The sequence below is a fragment of the Rhamphochromis longiceps genome, linkage group LG7, assembly GCF_057381845.1.
Source record: "Rhamphochromis longiceps isolate RC_006_pf linkage group LG7, R_longiceps_female_GT1.1, whole genome shotgun sequence".
Taxonomy (NCBI): Eukaryota; Metazoa; Chordata; class Actinopteri; order Cichliformes; family Cichlidae; genus Rhamphochromis; species Rhamphochromis longiceps.
In genome coordinates, this window is record NC_140563.1 from 42,456,311 (window position 1) to 42,475,238 (window position 18,928).

The following is an 18,928-nucleotide window of genomic DNA, read 5'->3' on the forward strand; positions in this document are numbered from 1 at the left end:
GCACAGCCATAACTACAAAACCTGCCAGCTAACGCTACGCCTCATTTATTAATGCCATAAACGTTTATTAGATGTGTATCTTAGCAGAAAAGGCGAAATGAGAAAAAGCAGCATCAGTCAAGACCTTGTTAAATTAGTGCCACGACTTAAGACATGAAATTGGGAGAAGCAGAGATGAGGGCGGGTCTATTTGGTTGTTCATATTCCAATTGCCAGTGACACCTTTCCTCCGTGGACTCCTGATGTAACCGAAGGCTGTAGCGGTGTTGATTTTTATTCAACAGAGTGGAATTGTGCAGCTCGCCGCAAACACATGCAGGTCCAGGGAGAACGGGGGGAGAGAACGCAGGAGAGAAAAGGAGAAAATGATGGAGGAAGGTTGTTAAGAAGGAGGGTCTTTGGGGGTGGGGTGAGAGAGTGAGAGGAACGGGAGGCTAGGAAAGAGAGTGTGTGGAGAGGGGGCGGAGGAAAGAGAGTAAAAGAGAGAGAGAGAGGCCCCAGAGCTGCTACTGATGCTGCCGCTGCCGCTGCTGCAGCCGTTTGACAATTCCCCACCCATACAGAGCGCGGAAGAAGGGAGGAGATCAGAGCAAGGATGAAGAAGGAGTAAGCGACACCTCAGTAAAGATGCTCCTGTGCTAAGCCGGCGCGAACGGTAAATACAAAGCCTTTATCACCACTCTGCTTCCTCTTCAGTGCTGCTGTTTGTCTCCGCATCACCGGCTCGAGTGTTTTTGTGTCTGATTTGGCTCTGCTGAGTCCTATATATAGTGCTCAGGGTTAGCTTAGCCAAGCAGCTGGGGAAAACCTGTCTGTGCAGTGGCTGCAGGAGGAGACAGATGTGCACAGGGAGACGGAGAGGAGGGGAGGATTTGTACATTTTGTCTCTTTTGGGATGTAATGAGAAGAAAGCAACAACCAGCTTCCCGGTTTCCTGGCAGAGGCAGAGCCACCTGTTTGGAGATGTGTGGGTGTGTATGGAGGGGTGAGGGGTGGGGTTACAGTCTATGGTCTAATTGTGTGCTTAGTGCATGATAAGGATATTGTGTGCATGTGTGTTTGCATGGATTTCTGAAGGAGTGCTGCTGCCTTGTGACTGCTGTCAAATGTTAAATAATGAATAAATCCTCCTCTCATTGTGTGCTTATGTAAGAAATGTGTGTAAAACAAGATGTATAGACACTTGGAAATGCGGGAAGCCAGATAAACAGAAATAGGTGGTGCTACAAATTTGATTTTCGGTGTGTGTGTGTGTGTGTGTGTGTGTGTGTGTGTGTGTGTGTGTGTGTGTGTGTGTGTGTGTGTCTGTGCTTTGGCGTTGTCAGTTCCGGTAACCTGAGCTTTTCCTGGTTGCTGCCTGCTGAGAGGTTGCCAGGTGTTGGTGAAGAATATTAACCCACTCATGACTGACTCACGTTTGCGCTCTGCTGGTTGTTTATTCACATGAGCAAAAGTCTCTCACTAAAGGTCTTGGTGTGTCTGTGAGTGCTTGGCAAAGTGATCTACTATATACACTATAGTGGCTAAATGGTCTGCAGTCTAATAAAATAATCTTGCAATAAATTCCGCCTTCGTAGAGGCTATAAATGTTTGAGAGAGGTGTTATTTCGTCTGGCTTTCTGGAAGGTTGTAGATTAAGGGGTTATTGAACTACACCACTACTGAGTGGCGTTTCTTTTATTTTGGCCACTGGTTTATGGCAGTGAGGGTAGACTTTAAGTGAGGGTAGTATTTAAATTTATTCACCTCATAATACGTGAAGCACTTCTCTTTTATGCATGAAATCTTCAAAAATAAGTGGCATGTTTAGTGAGCACTGGTGTGACTGCTCTGCCATGTAGGTTGTAAGGGTTAGGGTTATTCCCATTCATTAGGCATTCATCTGCCTAATGAATGGGAACGGTTATGCAAAAGTTATGGTAAAAGTTAAATATGATGACAATATGACTGGAAATAAAAACTTAATGGAAAGCGCAATGCTTCTTTTAATCGCCTTGGAATTGTTTCACGATACGAAAACTTGACAGTTGTGTTAAATTCACAGAGCAGAGATTTGAGCCATGAGACAGCTCTCAGACATGAGAGCTATCACTACACTACCAGCTACTTAGCAAATATTGAAATACCTCTTCAGGAAATGTGTTCGAACCTGTATGTGCATATTAAGAACAAGTGAGTGTGTTATATACCTTCGTCTTGCATATGTTTGAATATATGGTTGTGTGGGTGGGTGAGACACCAGTGGACGAATAGTGTACTGTTAGCTTTACAGTTTTACTTTACTGCATTTTGTTTTATACATTTGGCATCACTTTTGTTCTCTGTGTACAGTAATTTTGCCTTTTCTGTTCCCTGTGAGGATACGAATGCCTACTTTTTTTGCTTTTTGCACTATTCCTCCCTGTTTTCTTCTCCTTCTACTTCTTCATCTTCATGCGGCAGGCTGGTCGGCGTTGCCAACCGACGTTCAGTTGGATGCCAGAGGGCAAGAAGGAGAGAGATAGAGGAAAGAAGGCAGGGGAAATGAAACATGTGTTTTCAGTCTTACAACTGATTTTCTCTCCTGCTCTTCTCTCGAGATAATCAGGGAGTCTGGCAGCCAAAAGACAGCCTCCTTGACTAATCAAAATGTTCCTCCAGACATACAGGCTCTGCAATAATCCCTATAGTCACAGCCTTGGAGGGGTGTGGCAGCACATATCAATTTTTATGCATCTACTAAGAGAGTAAAACAGCGTATGCCAGCAGACGTGACATACAATCAAATTTATTCTAGACTACATGTCTTTAAATACATACTTGTGCACAATTTCACTTCATTATAAATGAAGAGCCTGGATTACTGGAAATCCACATGATATTCTGTCTGTCTTCAGTGTGTTTTTTGTCATGCATATTTCATATCTTACAGCTGTGTATCTTAATGTGCATCCTCAGTATGGAAGGCTTTTGTTTGCAGTGCTTGTGTGCAGACTCTCAGGGCATAAGATATGTTGCATGTGATAGTTCATTGCTACTTTTTTCATCTTGACACGCCATACCTGAAAGAGAGCAGTTTCTATAGCAACCGCATAAACCGTCACCACACTCCTATCCATGTTGTGTGTGTTCATGCAACATGTGTACCTGCACATGCCCCGAATGCGAGTGAGCGCTGTATTGATTGGTAGCGTATGTGTTGTCACCCAGCCAGCGGGTGGTGGTGGTGGTGGTGGTGGTGGTGGTGGTGGGAGGATGACGGAGATAAAAACAATAAAGGAGCGTTTGTGGGCAGCATTTCAAGATACATAGAAGTTATGATAAAGGAAAGACACAGAGTACTGCAGAGGCAGGAGGGTGGGGCAGTGGAGGAAAGTGAGGGGAGAAAGAGCTAATATCACAGTGGAAAATGGATGTCTCTGAAGTCTAAATACAGACAGTCAAATAAACAAAATAATGAGTAGTGCTTGATTCATGTTGTCATGCATGGTGCGTATTTGCTTCTTTTTTTAAAAGTTATATCCCATCTCATGGAATAAGTAGGTGCAGATTTGCACTTGAGCAGCGATTCGCTTTAGCTGCTTTCTAACTAACTCACTGAGCGTCAGTGTGTGCACTCTGTTTACATCATCAGGTAGTAAAACAAATGTGTTTTTAGTTGTTTTTCCAGGTAGTCAAGATTTACTGCTGGACCTGTTGAAATCTATATCACTGTAACTGAGAATCACTTAAGGACACGTGTAGATGTCCGCTGGATAATATTTCTAAAAGCTTCTGGGACTCTGAGCCAAGTTATACAATGCTGTTCATATTTTTAGCATATTTGTAGGAAAGGGTTGCAGCTTGAGGTTCTCTTTCAAAAAAATTTGGTTCTGTATTGGTACATAATCCCAGCGTGACACTGTCAGGCTAGGTGAGCCCTTTGGCAAAGGAACATGCCGATAAAAGCCTGTTAATTCCACATCACTAACAGTCCCCCCACTGTCCCCTCTAAGTTTTTTCCCCCACCTTTCTCGCTGTGTTCAGGCTGCTTTCTCTTTTGATTATACGCCTCTCTCCCAGTCTGTCGTCTCTCTTCCTCTTAATACCGACTTGATTATGCTTAAGCTGTACCAACTGCTCCTATTGAATTCCAAAGCCTTTCAATCAATCAATCAGTCAATCAATTAGTTGTGTAACATGATGAGTAGTATTAGGCAGACTGCCCAATTTCCTTAACTTCCTTAGTGAGTTACAGCTGTTAAATGTCGTTACTATTGGGTGCCAGTATATGTCAGTAGGTGAGCAGGCAATCACATCCCGCATGAGCAGTGGCCCGGGTTTGAGTCTGACCCACGGCCCTCTGTGGCATATCTCTCTCCATGCTTCCCTGTCCCGCTTGGCTTTCACTGTCCAATAAAGGCTAAGTTCTATTACCTAAACAATACCTATTTAGGTAAGGTTAGCTTTGATTAACAAAAACATCAGATACTGATTGCAGTTTTTAACTAAATTTCACCTTCCTTCTAATATAAGTATGTAATATTTTAACACCCTCAAAAGTTCTTTTTTACACTCCAAATATCTCCTGTCTTGCTCCTCTATCACTGCTGCATTTTTTGTCTCTCAGCCATTCTTCTTCTCCCTTTCATTTAGTCCCTAGTGTCGTGTGTCTGGGAAGGCTTGAATGATTAAACATAGGACAGAAACCTTCAGTGAACTGAACATCAAGGGCACCTGGAAGGAGGAAGGAGGGATAGAGGAGTACACAATGTCAGACAGGCGCTCCTGTTTGGACATAGATGACATGACAGGACCTGTGCTTCTGTAAGTGTCACCTATTGCTCTGTGACACTGAGTCCTGCTCAGTAGAGACTTAAGACGCGGTCACATCTACCACACTGTGTTACAGTAGCAGTTGTAAAACTATACTTTTGTCATTGAATCCTAAATCTATTTCTGGAGAAACCAGCGGATGCAAATCAGTCTGTTGTTATGCAGTAAAATCAAAGCCCCAAGAACATTTTTATAACTCAGCGCTGGGAACCAGATGTGCGGTTTTTGCTCAGATGTGAGTGTTGTTAGATTTTTTTTTTTTCATCGCACACTCTGAAACAGCTGTGACAAGGCAGAAGTCCAGGGGAGTTTTAAGTGCTGCTTTGCATGTTTTGTTTAAAGGCTAAATGTAGCGGCAGCAGCGCTAATTCTTTGTCCCATGCTGCACTGCAGCTCTTTTGTTGCTCTGCTCACAAAATCAACCATCTGGTGGCTCACACACTGCTAATATAAGAGACAGACTAAGTCTATACCTGCACTATGAAAAGATTTAGATATAATTCGTTACTTTAATTGCAATTTACAAATCGTTAGCTTCATAGCATAAGTGCCTAAGTCATTGACTTAGTCAAATGACTTAGGCAATTATGCTATGAAGCTAACGAAATAAAGAACTATAACCTAAATAATAACCAACACAAAGGCTACAAAAATGAATTGCTGACAAACGTTAATCAGTCACAGAAACGCTGCTAAGTATCTTTCCAAAGTTAAGTAGTCAAGTCAGCTTAACGCTTGATCTCTCATTATTTTAAAAACCAACTTTTGAGGCTGGCTCTGCAGCATACTCTGTTCTCAATTGTACTCAAGAGCTTCAGTGCACAGTGGCAGATAGGTTAAAAACAAAAGTATTATAATCAATTTGAAGCTGTAGTGACAATGGAAAGAAGCATGCACTAATATAACTCATAAAAGTGATTTGGATGATTTCAAAGTGTCTCCTGATGAGTATAAAAATGCTTTGCACTATTTGCCACTGGATATGTACCTTATATATACTCACAGTGCATGCATTTACAAATATATTGCATGTGTAAGGGGTTTATGGTTGAAACATTGGTGAAGAAACCTGTGGTGAGGCTCTGCTAATGTATTTTAAGCGTACTGTACATTTTAGCAACTGCATAATGGGGTCAGATCTAAATTATTTAGCATTTATGTGGTATGTTCTGCTGCAGATTGGGGTCATGTGAGTGTGTGTCTGTGGGTATTGGGTATGTGCATGCTTCGCCTCGTTGCTTAGTGTGTGTGTATATGTGAGCAAGTTTTTTAAATTTGGTTGAGGAGTTATGTGCTGGCTTGTGTGTGTGTGTGTGTGTGTGTGTGTGTGTGTGTGTGTGTGTGTGTGTGTGTGTGTGTGTGTGTGTGTGTGTGTGTGCGCATGCACTTTTCTATTCTGAACATGAAGGTCCACCCAAGCATTATGTGAGCATTAAGTTCCATCCAAGCACATGTAATCCCTAACCAGCTCCTGGGCTCCTCATTAGCATTACACTGACGTTCCTCCGAACTTATTTTCCAACCCTCTGATATTCTCTGCGTGGCCGGAGGGAACAATAGGTCGTGCTCACATCAAATGTGTTATGTCATAAGTGTGACTTGAAGCCTTACTGCCCATGTCAGTCGGGCCTGATTTCACTCTTACTGCCTGCTTCCACATTTTTCCACATACCACACAGACACACACTTCAGTGTTTACACTCCCATGCCTTAATGTTTCCTGTGGGGCATTTGTACTCTTAAGGGAAGCCAGAGTTTTCCCTGGAGGGCTGTGCATGTTCTGTCCAGCTGGATCACTCCTACACAGCATATATAGTTAAGTTTGCACATCTGGGCTCACTCTTTTTTCCTCGCCCTGTTAAGATCATTTTCAGACTGAATGCTTTTTATATTATATTCCAGTTTGTGCTTCTGATACCTATTTTTGGTGAGCGCTTGGTGGAAGCCATGGCTGCTACTCTTACTTACATTACAGGACCCTTTGCATATTCTTACTTTCTGGTTCTCCACCTGATGATTTAAGAGCTTTTGTGACCAGAATGGGGTCATAATTAGTATAATATTAAAGCTTAAAACATACTTACATCAAATGTTACCAAACACATTTTTCTGACACTCTGTCTCTTTATGTTCAGCATGCTTATAGCTAAAACAAGTGCAAGCTGTCTGTGCCCAAAGTGTCTTTATCATTTTGTAGTAATACACAGTTGTAGCATCTGTCACAGTTTTGGTTGGTTAAATGTGTTAAAAGTAAAGAAAAGTAAAACTACTGAAAATTATTTCATTTAGGAGAATGTAGCTTGTTCAGTTCAATTCAATCTAGTTATTTGTATATAGCGCCGATTCACAACAAAAGTTGCCTCAAGGCAGTTTCTATTGTAGGGTAAAGACCCTACAATAGAAACAACCCCAACAATCAGACGGCCCCCTGTCAGCAAGCACTTGGCGACAGTAGGAAGGGAAAAACTCCCTTTTAACAGAAAGAAACCTCTGGGGTGTGCTGGGGAGAGGAGAACAGAGAGAAACAGGTGTAAACACACAAAAAGTGGAAAGAGGTGAAGAAGAAATGCGCAGTGCATCATGGGACGTTCCCACAGCAGCCTGAGCCTATTGCAGCGTAACAAAGGGATGGTTCAGGGTTACCTGATCCAGCCCTGGTTATGTGCTATATCAAAAAGGGAGGTTTTAAGCCTAGTCTTAAAAGTAGAGAGAGTGTCTGTTTCTTAAATCTGATCTGGGAGCTGGTTTGACAGAAGAGGGGCCTGATAGCTGCTGCAAATTTGGGGAAGTGTGCCCCTGCTGGGGAACAGCTGTAGCTACTTGTTACCTTGCCTCAGGCTTGAAACTTTGAGATGTCTGACGTGAAAAAGTCAACTCCGGTTTGCTGCTGAGTCAAAAGCAAGCACCGTAACACAAATAAACAAGTGCAAATACTACAGTTTACAGTACCGGTATTATCTTAGCTGAGCTCAAGAGTAAGGAGAGAAGTGGCAAAGTAGCTTGAAGGGTGACGTGAGTGAGGATGTTTTGCTACGTGAAGGAGAAGTTAATCTCTTCTGACTGTAGCGCCGGCCTCTCCCTGCCTCTCCTCTGGTTTTTTCACTGAATAAAACCACGGATGGTCTCCTGCTCTTGGTCCTGCTGATATGGTAGCTGTTTGATTTCTGCTTAGAAGGCGAGCAAAACGTTAAACTACACATTCAAGAAGAATCTGTATATGTGCGATTTTACTAAATGCAAAAGACTGTACTGTGATTTCTTCTCTCCAAGAGGGTTGTAAATGTGCATAAAATTTGGTTGCCACATTGAACTGAAGTGGAGCTTTTTGTGTTAAATTTAAAAGTCTGGGACTACATATAGGCTACAGATGTGCAGGAGTGAGTCACATAATTCATGTGCAGACCTTTTTTTCAAGCCTTTATTTACATGTGTGTGAAAATTCCCCAGATTGTTACTGTATCTTATGTTAGGACAACTTGCTGTATTAAAGTGACGGAGCGTGTTCATCATATGAGGTATTCTAACTACATGAGCTATTTCGAGGGGTTGTAAATGCGTGGGATTCAGTTGAAAGGTCTGCTCTGTGACACAGTGGGCGCAGAAGGGCTTAAGGCTAATATATGCCTGGAGATGCTAGTTATGCAACTCATTCATGCTTGCATGCACACACACACACACACACACACACGCACACACTTCAGCTCACGCTTCACTGTATTGGTATTACCCCATGCCATCTGTGTCCACAGTTTGCAAATAAAAGAGATGACCTCATAGGTCTTGTGTGACGTTCTATTATGACTGCTCACATGTACACACGGGTTTTAACCAAACACACACTACTCTCAAAACTAGATTGGCCACTCAATTATGTTTTATGAATGAGGCACTTGTAGCTGCATAATCAGCAGTACAGGTTAGAGAAATCAGCTGAAAATGCTTTGAAACTGACATTAAAAACTGACATCTTTACAGTGTCTTTTAAAAATGACATTATGGTATAGTTGCTAAAACAACATTCCATGCTAAGGGAAACAATATTAAGTCAATCTGCGATGCAGAAGGTTGCGGTTGTCATCGGAAGGGCAGAGTTTACAAATAAAATAAACACACATAAACACTACTACGTATTAAATGTTAACGCAAATCATTTGTTGTGAATGGACTGCACAGTTATAACCCAGCATTTGCTTTTGTGTCATGCCTACCAATCCAAAAGTAATGCACGGTATTAACTGCATTATAAACGACTGATCTCAAAATGCTCTTGAGACTTACTACATTATGCCAAGGAAGCTAATGTTTGGCTGAAGATCAAGTGGGATGGAAGTCACACATTCTCTCACGAAAGGGCAAACACCTATTAAGCTCTTCAGAGGACAAAGCCTGTGTTATACATCATCTTTTATGCTGAAGTGTAAAGCTTGCTAATGCTATACAATAAATCCTCCAAAATGTCCCAGCTTTTCAAAACCAATTCCTTAAGTGGGGACATACAGTGTCAATGTACAACTGTCTTAAAGTTAACCTTGAGAGTGTGTCCTCTTTTAGACTCTTTTGTGTTATGTTGTAGCTCAGTGCTTTGTAATCGGCACTGAAGTGACTTAGTTGGTCTCTTTTGGTTCAGATGTGCTTCAGGTGCACTGTGGACAGCACTTTTATCTCTCCATAGCTGCTGTCTAACATTTGCTACTCAAGGTTCACTATCTTGTCCAAGGATACTTCAAGGATACGGCATGCAGACTGGAGTAGGCAGGGATCGCTCCCCTGACCTTCCAGTGGGTAGACAGCACCACGGGAGTCACAGTGGCCGTGTTAAAAGTAAAGTAATACAAGAGTATAAATTTATTACTAGAATGATTACACCAAACAGATTTATATGCATCTTTGACTCTGAACACTAAACTGAGTTCTTCTATTGGAAATGTTACATATAACATATCCAAAGATACGTTTTTGTATAGTTTAAATCCTACTCTGCTACACCCTAGTTTACGCTCTTCTTCGCTGCCTTTGTGAGCACACTGATATCATAATAATGAATGAGAATTTCATGAGAGCTAACAATTACATATATACTGTACTAAATACTACAAGGAAGTAAGAAAAAAAACTGATGTGTTTCAGCATAAGGCTTTCCTCAGGGTTTCTGATACAAGTGGGTGCTGCCAGCCATAAAACACAACCAGGACCTAATCAGTAACAGGCACAGGTGGCAACAACTAACAGTTTGTCAACATGCAAAACCAACAGTGCGCTCCAACCACCAAATCAACAAAATGTGCACAAAACACTGAAACATACTCACAGACAAAAACAAACCAAACACTTGAATAAAATTCCTTTTTTAATCCACCAGGATACACAGTTTGCAAATGATACGTCTAATGTGCTTCCCTTTGAAGAAGTTTGTTTCTTATTGCTCTCTCTTTTCAGTGACATAATGACTCCAATTCCCTTGAACGGTAGACCAAAAATGCCACATCCAGTCAGCTGAAAATGTCTCACTATAAAGCACCTCTTTCTTCTCTCTCGATCTTTTTTCGTGTTTAGAAATTCGAATCCTTAACTCCCTCTTAGTCTTACTCACATAGCATAACCCACAAGGACGTGTAAGTAAATATACTCCATGTATAGTCCTACAAGTCATCACATTACTCACTTGTATTATTTTACTCTTGTTGATTTCATTTTGTGTAATAAATGATCGCATATATCACACTGATATGCTACTCTGTCACCTGCTTCCATATCACAGTTGTTTTACAGTGAGATATTAAAGGACTGGTGGCTTGCTTTTGTCTAACGTGGCCCACTGACACACTGTACTTGGAGTGTGATTTAAATAATTGCAGGCTTATAGAGGTTTTTAAAGGATGAGTTCAAACTGAAATATTTCTTCAATTAAGTTCATAAATGTTATTTCAAATTTATAGATGTTAAAACCCTTCACATTTTAACCTTAAAGATGTACATAAAAGCAAAACCAGCTGTTCTGTTTTTAAAATTATGATCAATAAAAAAAAAGTTAAAGGTAACATTTACAGTCTCCAGGTCAGTTTTCAGGGCGTTTGTGCTGGTCTGCATTACTAAAGCTAAGGAGCTGTCCATGGTCCTGACTGCATCAACTATTCAATAGTGGTGAGCTTGATTTTCTTGCAGAAGATGTCAGTGAGGATATAACATTACCAATTTGTCCACTCACTAACCACAAGTACAGAACAATCTCTCTCACACACTCAGTTATTAAGGACAGCTGCATGCATAGATACATTGACTGTAGATGTCCTATTATACCACTCACTCACAACGGCAGTCCAGAGTTTAATGAAGAGATCTGGAGGAAATAATCTGTTTATAATATCTCAAGATTTAAAGAGGACTGAGATAATCTAATGTAGCAAGATATGAATGTTATATATCTTAAACACAGAGGAGAATATGCCTTTTGGACGGGAAAATGGTATAAAATTTACATTCAAATACGAATGTTCGTCAACAGTGAGGAGAATATAGTTTCAGAAACTTAAGCCATGAACTTCTTTTTGCATTTTACTTGTATAAAAAGGTCATGTCTGTAGTAATTACCTATTATGGGCACATCTCTGTTTGTGACTTGCTGCTCACAGTGACGACGGCAGATGTTGTCAGTGTGTCTTTCCGCCCACAGTTAAGTGGAACAAAGTGTTTCCGCCATGACATCTAATTAATGACAATCCTCCTGCGGAAAACAGCACCAATCCTCTCCCCACAAGAATCCTATTTAGAGTCAGGAGTAGCCATCCCACAAATCTCTGCAATCATGATTTCATCCCCCATCAATTCTCCATTAGAAATGCATCATCTCCTGGCTTATTTTCTCAAGTATTATTTTGCAACATTTAATATTGCTATTAGGATCCAAAATGTGTTTTTCTAAATTCAGCAAATCCAAGATCACATCCATAAAATCCTATATTAGCTTGCAAAGGATATTTGAATGCTGCATTTAATGTCACTTAATTGGTTTTTTAATTAAAAAACAGAAGAATTTAATCTCTTAAATATTTTTTAAATTATTTGTTATTTCATCAAACACAGCTGAGTGTCCTCTGTGATTGACATAAGGACTTATTTGCCATTTTTCTTTTTCCTATGTAGCCCAGTTTAGATTCAAGTGTGTATGAATCTGAGTAGATCAAATATAATTATACAGTCACTGACTATTTTATTAGCTGGACCTTGCTGGTTATGGTATACACTGGTCAAAGAGATGGACGTGCAACAATACTCTGGAGAGCTGTGAACTTTAAACAATGGTCAATTGGTACTAAGGGGGCCAGAGTGTGCCAAGAAACTATCCTTCACACCATAATGCCACCAACAACTGAACTTTTAATACAAAGTTGGATGGATCCATGCTTTCATCTTGTTTACAGTATACCTAATCTGACCCTTGAACTGCTGGAGCAAGAATCCAGAGTAACTGACCAGGGAAGGTTTTTCCAATATTCTTTTGTCCAATTTTGGTGAGCCTGTGCCTTTTGTGTTGTAACAAGTGGTTATTTGGGTTACTGTTGCCTTCCATTCAGCTCAAAGCATTCTGGCAAATCTCAGATCGACAAGGTATTTTCACTGGATGTTTTCTCATTTTCGGACCATTCTCTATAAACCCAGAGAGGGTTACCAGTAACTCTGCTAATTCTAAAATGCTTATCATATATGCATATCGTCTCATCACCAACAACCGTGCCACAGTCATGGTCACTTCTTCCATCTTTCTTCCCCATTCTGATACTCGATGTTTACATGTCTAAATGAGTTGCTGCCATTAAATATTTCTGTTAACAAGCAGTTACACTGGTATAGCTAATATATTATCCTGTGAGTTTGATTACTTCTAAGCCACTCTGCTGTATCCTACATTATTGTGTCAGTAAAATGTGGCAGAACAAAAGAATAAGAAAATAAATATTTTCTTAAAAGGGCATCTTCGGGCCTGGGTAAAGATATATTTATAGTCTAACTCACACAATAGTGCAATCCATATAACAAAATAATGTAGCTGCAGCTTGTTTTTTCGTGACTTGATGAATCATTGCTTAAATACACTGTATTTGTCTTATTTGTGGCAGGTGCCAGTTCATTTTTTTGGAAATTCTACTATTATGAAGCTCCTAAAGAAAGTGTCAACAAGAAAGTAAGATATGAGCCAGTAATATAGATGCACAGAACATTTTGAGAGTTTAGGACCTTGGTGCCTGGCAGCCGTGAGCTAAGGTGGGTTCAGTAGCTAAATTTGTGGTTTTATGGACAGAATGATAATTATGGTGATGGAAGGGAGAGTCTGTATGAGTGTGTGTGGGTGTTGTGTGGTAGGCAATGAGAAATTACAGTATGGAAAGGAAGAAAGAAAGTTATCAGAGTGAATTAGACATTAGCTGTATTGATGCCTCTCCCTTAAGCCAATCCAGCCTCTCTGCATGCACATATGGAACACAGATTTCAAGATTCACACATGCCTGCTACTCTTTCACTTGCTCTGCACAGATGTCAGTGGTGTTAAATTGCGTTTTTTCTTAAGAGTACACCACATTTCCATATCCTTCATATCGTCAAACCAGATTTCTTTGTTTATTTGTGGATATTGGAGGTTTAAATTGGCACGAAAATGTGTGTGTCCTTTGGCTTCGCAGTTTAGCTGTGTGTATACAAGATGTTAGGGAGTGTTAAGCTGAGCTGTGAATGTGTGATTCACTGTAAGGGGAGGAAGTGGAGAAGCAGACATCATTCCTGAGGCCCATAAAAAGAAGGCTTTAAAAGGTCATTCTCTTTCTTTCTGTGGTTCTTTATTACTCTCTGTCTTTTCTTTCAAACTTTCTTTTCCTTGATGGGAAAGAAGGTTGAGCAAAAGAAAGTTTAGGGTTTCTATTGCTGTCTTCTTTCCAGTTATCTGTACATTCAGTCCATCTCCTCCCCGCCTGTCTTATGGTGTCTGCTACAAGACCATGTCCTGGAGATTTAGTGAAGTTCGTGACTGAGACTGACATCTCCCTGTTTTTCATTTCTGCTTAATTAACAGCAGCATAGCAGGAGGATTTGTAACTGCTGCTGTAGGTGTGGCTCTGTACATTGAAAAACGCTGTAGTCTGCAGGGCTGTGATGTGGCGACATGAGTTACACAATAACAGCAGCAAGTGAACTCACTCACCAGTCTCTGTGTCTTCCTGTCCTTGTCTGTTCTCTATCTCGGTCTTGGTTTGATTGTGTCTCTCTGACATCCCTGGCTGTCACTCTGCCTGCACACAAAGAGATGAATGAATCTGGCTGGCCCCTCACTTTGTCTGTTTTTCTCTCTCCTCCTCTTGTCCAGAGTTTATTGAGTTCCTCGATTTATTGTACTGATAAATTTGATCATAAACCTCTGAGCTCCACAGTCTTTTCTCTTGCAGAAGGTGATACAAAGCTTTGGCCATTTTTTAACTCGTGACAGTCAGGTTCACAAGAGCATATTGCGCTGATGTATGGTGTGTCAATATGCGATTAGCGCTGTTAAGCATAATACAAAAGAGAATGTAGATAGACTGAGGGTTGTTATACTAAGCTGTTGAAGGGTAACAAACAATCCAAATGAGAAGCACAACAAAGACAAAAAAAATGAGATGGAGAACAAGTCAGTGAAACATACAATAGCACAAAAAATGGTAGACACACACAATCTGACAAAGGCTGACTCAAACTAAATAGAATACTGTGCAAAGGTTTCCTTTATATTTTGCTAGGAAAATGGAGAATAAGGGCAGTAATTCACTGAAAAATGTACAAACATGTGCAGTTTGTACAATTCTAACAAGGTGGAAAGTCAATATTTGGTATGAACACCTTTATTCGTCAACACAGCCTAAACTCTCTTAGGCAAACTTTCTTGTCATTTCTTCTTCAGTCTTCAGGAACAGTTCTCCAGGCTTCTTAGAGGACATCCAGAGCTCTTTTTTGGATGTTGGATTCATTTTCTGTCAAAATGATCCCACACTGCTTCAGTAAAGTTGAGGTCTGGGATCTGGGGAGGCCAATCCATGTCTGATCTGCAATTTTTCTAAGAACACACTCCACAGCACGCTTTCTTACAGCTAGTTTTAGTGCAAAAATTCTATTTTATGCCTATCAAACTGTGTTATTTTTTTTTTATAGATTCAGCTAAAGACATGCGAACAAATCATGTACGTTTTTGACAGTCTACTAATAATTGGTATCTTGCTAAGAGGGACTTATTCAGTTAGGTTGATTGGTTCAAAGGTCATTCAACCGAACTTCAAAGTGGATAAACAAACAAAAAAGAAAACACAGCCAATACCAAAAGGAGAACTGATACTCAAGACGTCTTTAAAAATGACAAGAAGTTATGGCTCTTTGGAAGCAACATATAAAGAAATTATGTTGTGAAGTGTAGCTCAAGACTTCTGTACAAGGAGGCCAGGTTAAACAGGAACAACTGAAACTAATGAGGAATGACACAATAATAGTAGTAAGTAGTAATATAGTACTTTCAATGCAGGAGAAACAAAGAATAACCCAATATCAGTAAACATAACATAAACCATTACAAGTGTGGCTCTGCCGTTTTGAATATAAATGTATAGAGGTTGTGTTTCAGTGTATCTGAAATCCAAGTTTACTTTCAAACCTCCCCTGGACAGTAACTGTTGCATTTGGAAACAGTATTTTTAAAAACAAGCCCTGCTCTTTTTCCTGACTAGACATAACAAGAAAATAAAACCTGTCATTAACTCCTGTTGCTTTTTGTTTGAAGACAAAGAGGAAAGGCCTTGCTGCTATTATAAAATACTTACCCACATTTTAATGCCGTAGTGTTGAGAATGGCAATGAGCAGTATCAGTGAAGTGGTATTACGTGCCAGGATATGAACAGTCGCAGTAAAAATCACTCTTGAGTGCGCTGCGGCGTGATAGGAGGAGAGCATTGGCCTAGTTTGAGTCTGGCGTAATTATATAATGCTTGAGTACCTGCAGCACCAGCGGCATGACAACTTCTGAATGTAGAGGGAGCAGACAGGAACTGCACATCACTTTTCAATCCTTTTACGTGGTTTGCAAGTTAATCTCGTCTTTAGCTAGGAGGGTTTTACTGACAGTGTGCGCACGATTGCTTATTTAGTACTCGACTAACATTCTGGGACTCCCTTGTTACATCTTTTTCTCCTCACTTTAGTTTTTTCCCCCTATCTCTCCCTCAGATATTTTCTTGCTTCCTGTTGCTCTTTCTCACAATTCCAATTTTCTTCATTTACCCCCCACCCCCCACCCACACCCCATTTTCCTCTCTTTCTTTCTTCCCATTCCCTCATCTTTTTCAGCTTTCACCCTCCATTCCTAAAGCCACATACCAAATGGAGGGTGACAGTATGCAGCTGTGGGTTTTGTCCTCCAGACGGCATCTTAGAAAAAGATTATCCACACAAACACACACACACTCGCAGATGCATACATATGGAGGGAGCGATCGACGCTAACCTAAGTTGCTTAGGTCGCTTCTTTCACTTATATAATAATTTTGAGGTGTAGTTTTGCTGTGTGGCTTGCACTCAGATGTAAATTTCCTTGTAAGCAGGAGGATAATGGAACAAGACAACCAACTCTTTCTTTGTTGCTTTCTCTTCCTTCTCAGAAAGCAAAGCTCCATGCTGCCTTGCAGGAGAAAAATCGTTTGAACCTTGAGTTGATCAACCACCATCTGAAGGCATCCAAGTATGACCAGGTGAGAAATTCACACATGTACTGTGCAAGTATGCATTGGAAGTACACACACAGGAAAATGAAAGAAATCAGTGAATGAGCTTGGTATGATCTGTTTTTTCTGTATCAACGATGCAGGAAAAGAAACGCACACACAGTGGCTTTGAGAAAAAGGAGCAGTCAAACGACGGAACTTGTCCATCTTGTCAGATCAATATATCAGATTGATTTCCAAATATTAACAGTGTTGAGCCACAATTGTTTGTTTTTTTTATGTTTTGCTTTCAATTATATAATTGTTCTTGAGCAATAGTTCTTCAGGGTTTCTGAAGGTCTGTTTTTCATTGGACATTGGCTTCTTTTTCACTCACTTTCAGTCCTGTCCTCATTCCTGGCTGGTTTCATTCACTAATTTCTTTAGGTCAATCTACAAAAGAAAATAACACATATACCAGACAGAAATGGTCTCAGTGGAAGAATGGCTATTAAGACACCATTCTTAAGCAAGGAAAACACAATGGAAGCTCTCTCATGGTTTGGGCCTACAATTCAAAATGTGTCAGATTTTGGTCCACCTTCGAAAGCATTTAATTAGCTACAGCTTAATTTTTCAGCATGACAATGATCCTGAACACAGTGTCAATGCATTAAAAGGAAAAAAGTAAAACACCTGAATAGAAAAACACACAAATGAATATTATCAGTCATGGATTGACCTCCTTGGAGCTGTTATTGAAGCATTGTGGGATCATCTTGACAAAGAACAGAACCAGACGCCAACATTCAAAGAATAGCTTGAAGAAGAAGCCTGGAGAACTATTCCTGAAGACTGCTTGAAGAAATCACTAGAAAGCTCACCTAAGACAGTTTAAGCTGTGCTAAAGAATAAACACAGTCATACCAACTATTGACTTTAACCTCATTAGGATTGTGCAAACTCTTATCTACTGTATTTCCACGTATGTTTGGACGTGTTTCAATTAATTGCTGCACCTATCTCCGATTTTTCTAGCAAAATAAACAGAAAAAAGGGTTTGCTCAAAACTTGTGACGTGTTGTATACACACACACACACACACACACACACACACACACACACACACACACACACACACACACACACACACACACACACACACACACACACACACACACACACACTACTGCTACTTTCCCTTTCCTAATATTGTGCTTTTACTAATGCTGGCTCCCTGGTTTCCTGACTTCACATACTGATACATACGCATGCACACAGACCCATAAAGAGAGACAGTGACCGTTTGTGATGGTAGGCGATTAGCTGCTCTGGCGCTAATTGTGACTTTCACAGAGGGGACAGATCTGACATGTGTCCAGGGACTCAGCTCAGAGCTTTTGCTCCAAAGTGTCACAGAAAACGATGCCATCTGTTCACCGACAAGGTGGCCACGGAGATGAAAAGAAAGTGGGGCAAATGTGTGTGCAGTCCTGCCACATATACTGTATAACTGAGTGTGACTGGCTTGTAAGGGCAATTAAGACAAAGGCACAGTGAAAATGTATTTACGTGTGCATAAATAGATAGTGAATTAATGACAAGGGGAGAAGAGAACGACAGAAGCTGAGAGTAAGAAATGAAGAGACGGGAAACAAGACGGGGGATGTGATTAGAGAATCAGAGTACATAAATTGCATTTGCTTCGTAGGATCTTTGATAGATTAGAGAGAACTGATCAACTTAACTATTTTATGTTTATCACAGAAGCAGTGTTATTTTGATTGCTCAGAGTCGTTAGTGGTAACTTTTCTTTTAGCGACTGAGTTTTTAAGAAATATCAGACATATAACTCATTAAATCGAAATGTTAAGCAAAGAATGTTGAATAAAAAACAACTCCTTTGCTTGTCTGGTTTAATTAGTAACATCAGCAGTGACACAATTGATCTCTAAATAAAATGATTAGATAAAATAGAAATATTCATCCGTGTTAAGCCGCATGTATCTTTGATGTACTTCTAAATGTTATTTTTGTGAGTAAGCTTATCTATTGTGTCTCTCATCTCATGCTAATTAACGAGATGATAGGTGTGGTTCAGCTCAGTCCTTTGAGGAACCGGCTTAGCTCAAGGCCTCTGACCGATGAAGAGACGAGCGGCAGAAATGCTCAATTCAGCAACACTGTCTCATAAACGCTAAATGAAAATGTGCTGATTAATTTCTCTTCAAACTGTGAACTCTCAATCAACCCTCGAGCCACAAAAATGCAGCCTCTATTCATAAATGTGAAAAGTAGGTCTGCTGCAAGAACAAACCTCATAAAAATTGCATGCTTGTTTTGCTCTTTATAAAACAGACTGCATTTTGAGACTCTTCAAGTAAAACAACGACGACGCAATTAAAGTGTTTTCTTTCTTCGCTTTGTT

At 40.3% G+C, this 18,928-nt stretch overlaps 1 protein-coding gene across 5 annotated transcripts in view; it reads left to right on the forward strand.

The window, feature by feature from the left end:
- Positions 1–348: 348 nt before the first annotated feature.
- Positions 349–18,928, forward strand: part of rimbp2a (RIMS binding protein 2a) — a 50,808-nt gene continuing 32,228 nt past the window's right edge. For 4 of the 5 annotated variants that reach the window (XM_085413738.1, XM_085413735.1, XM_085413734.1 and 1 more), the window contains exon 1: positions 16,459–16,548. The gene's annotated coding sequence lies outside the window, so the exon portion shown is untranslated. Of the gene's footprint in view, positions 656–16,458; positions 16,549–18,928 lie in introns of those variants that run through there. The other variant, XM_085413737.1, reaches the window with a different exon arrangement.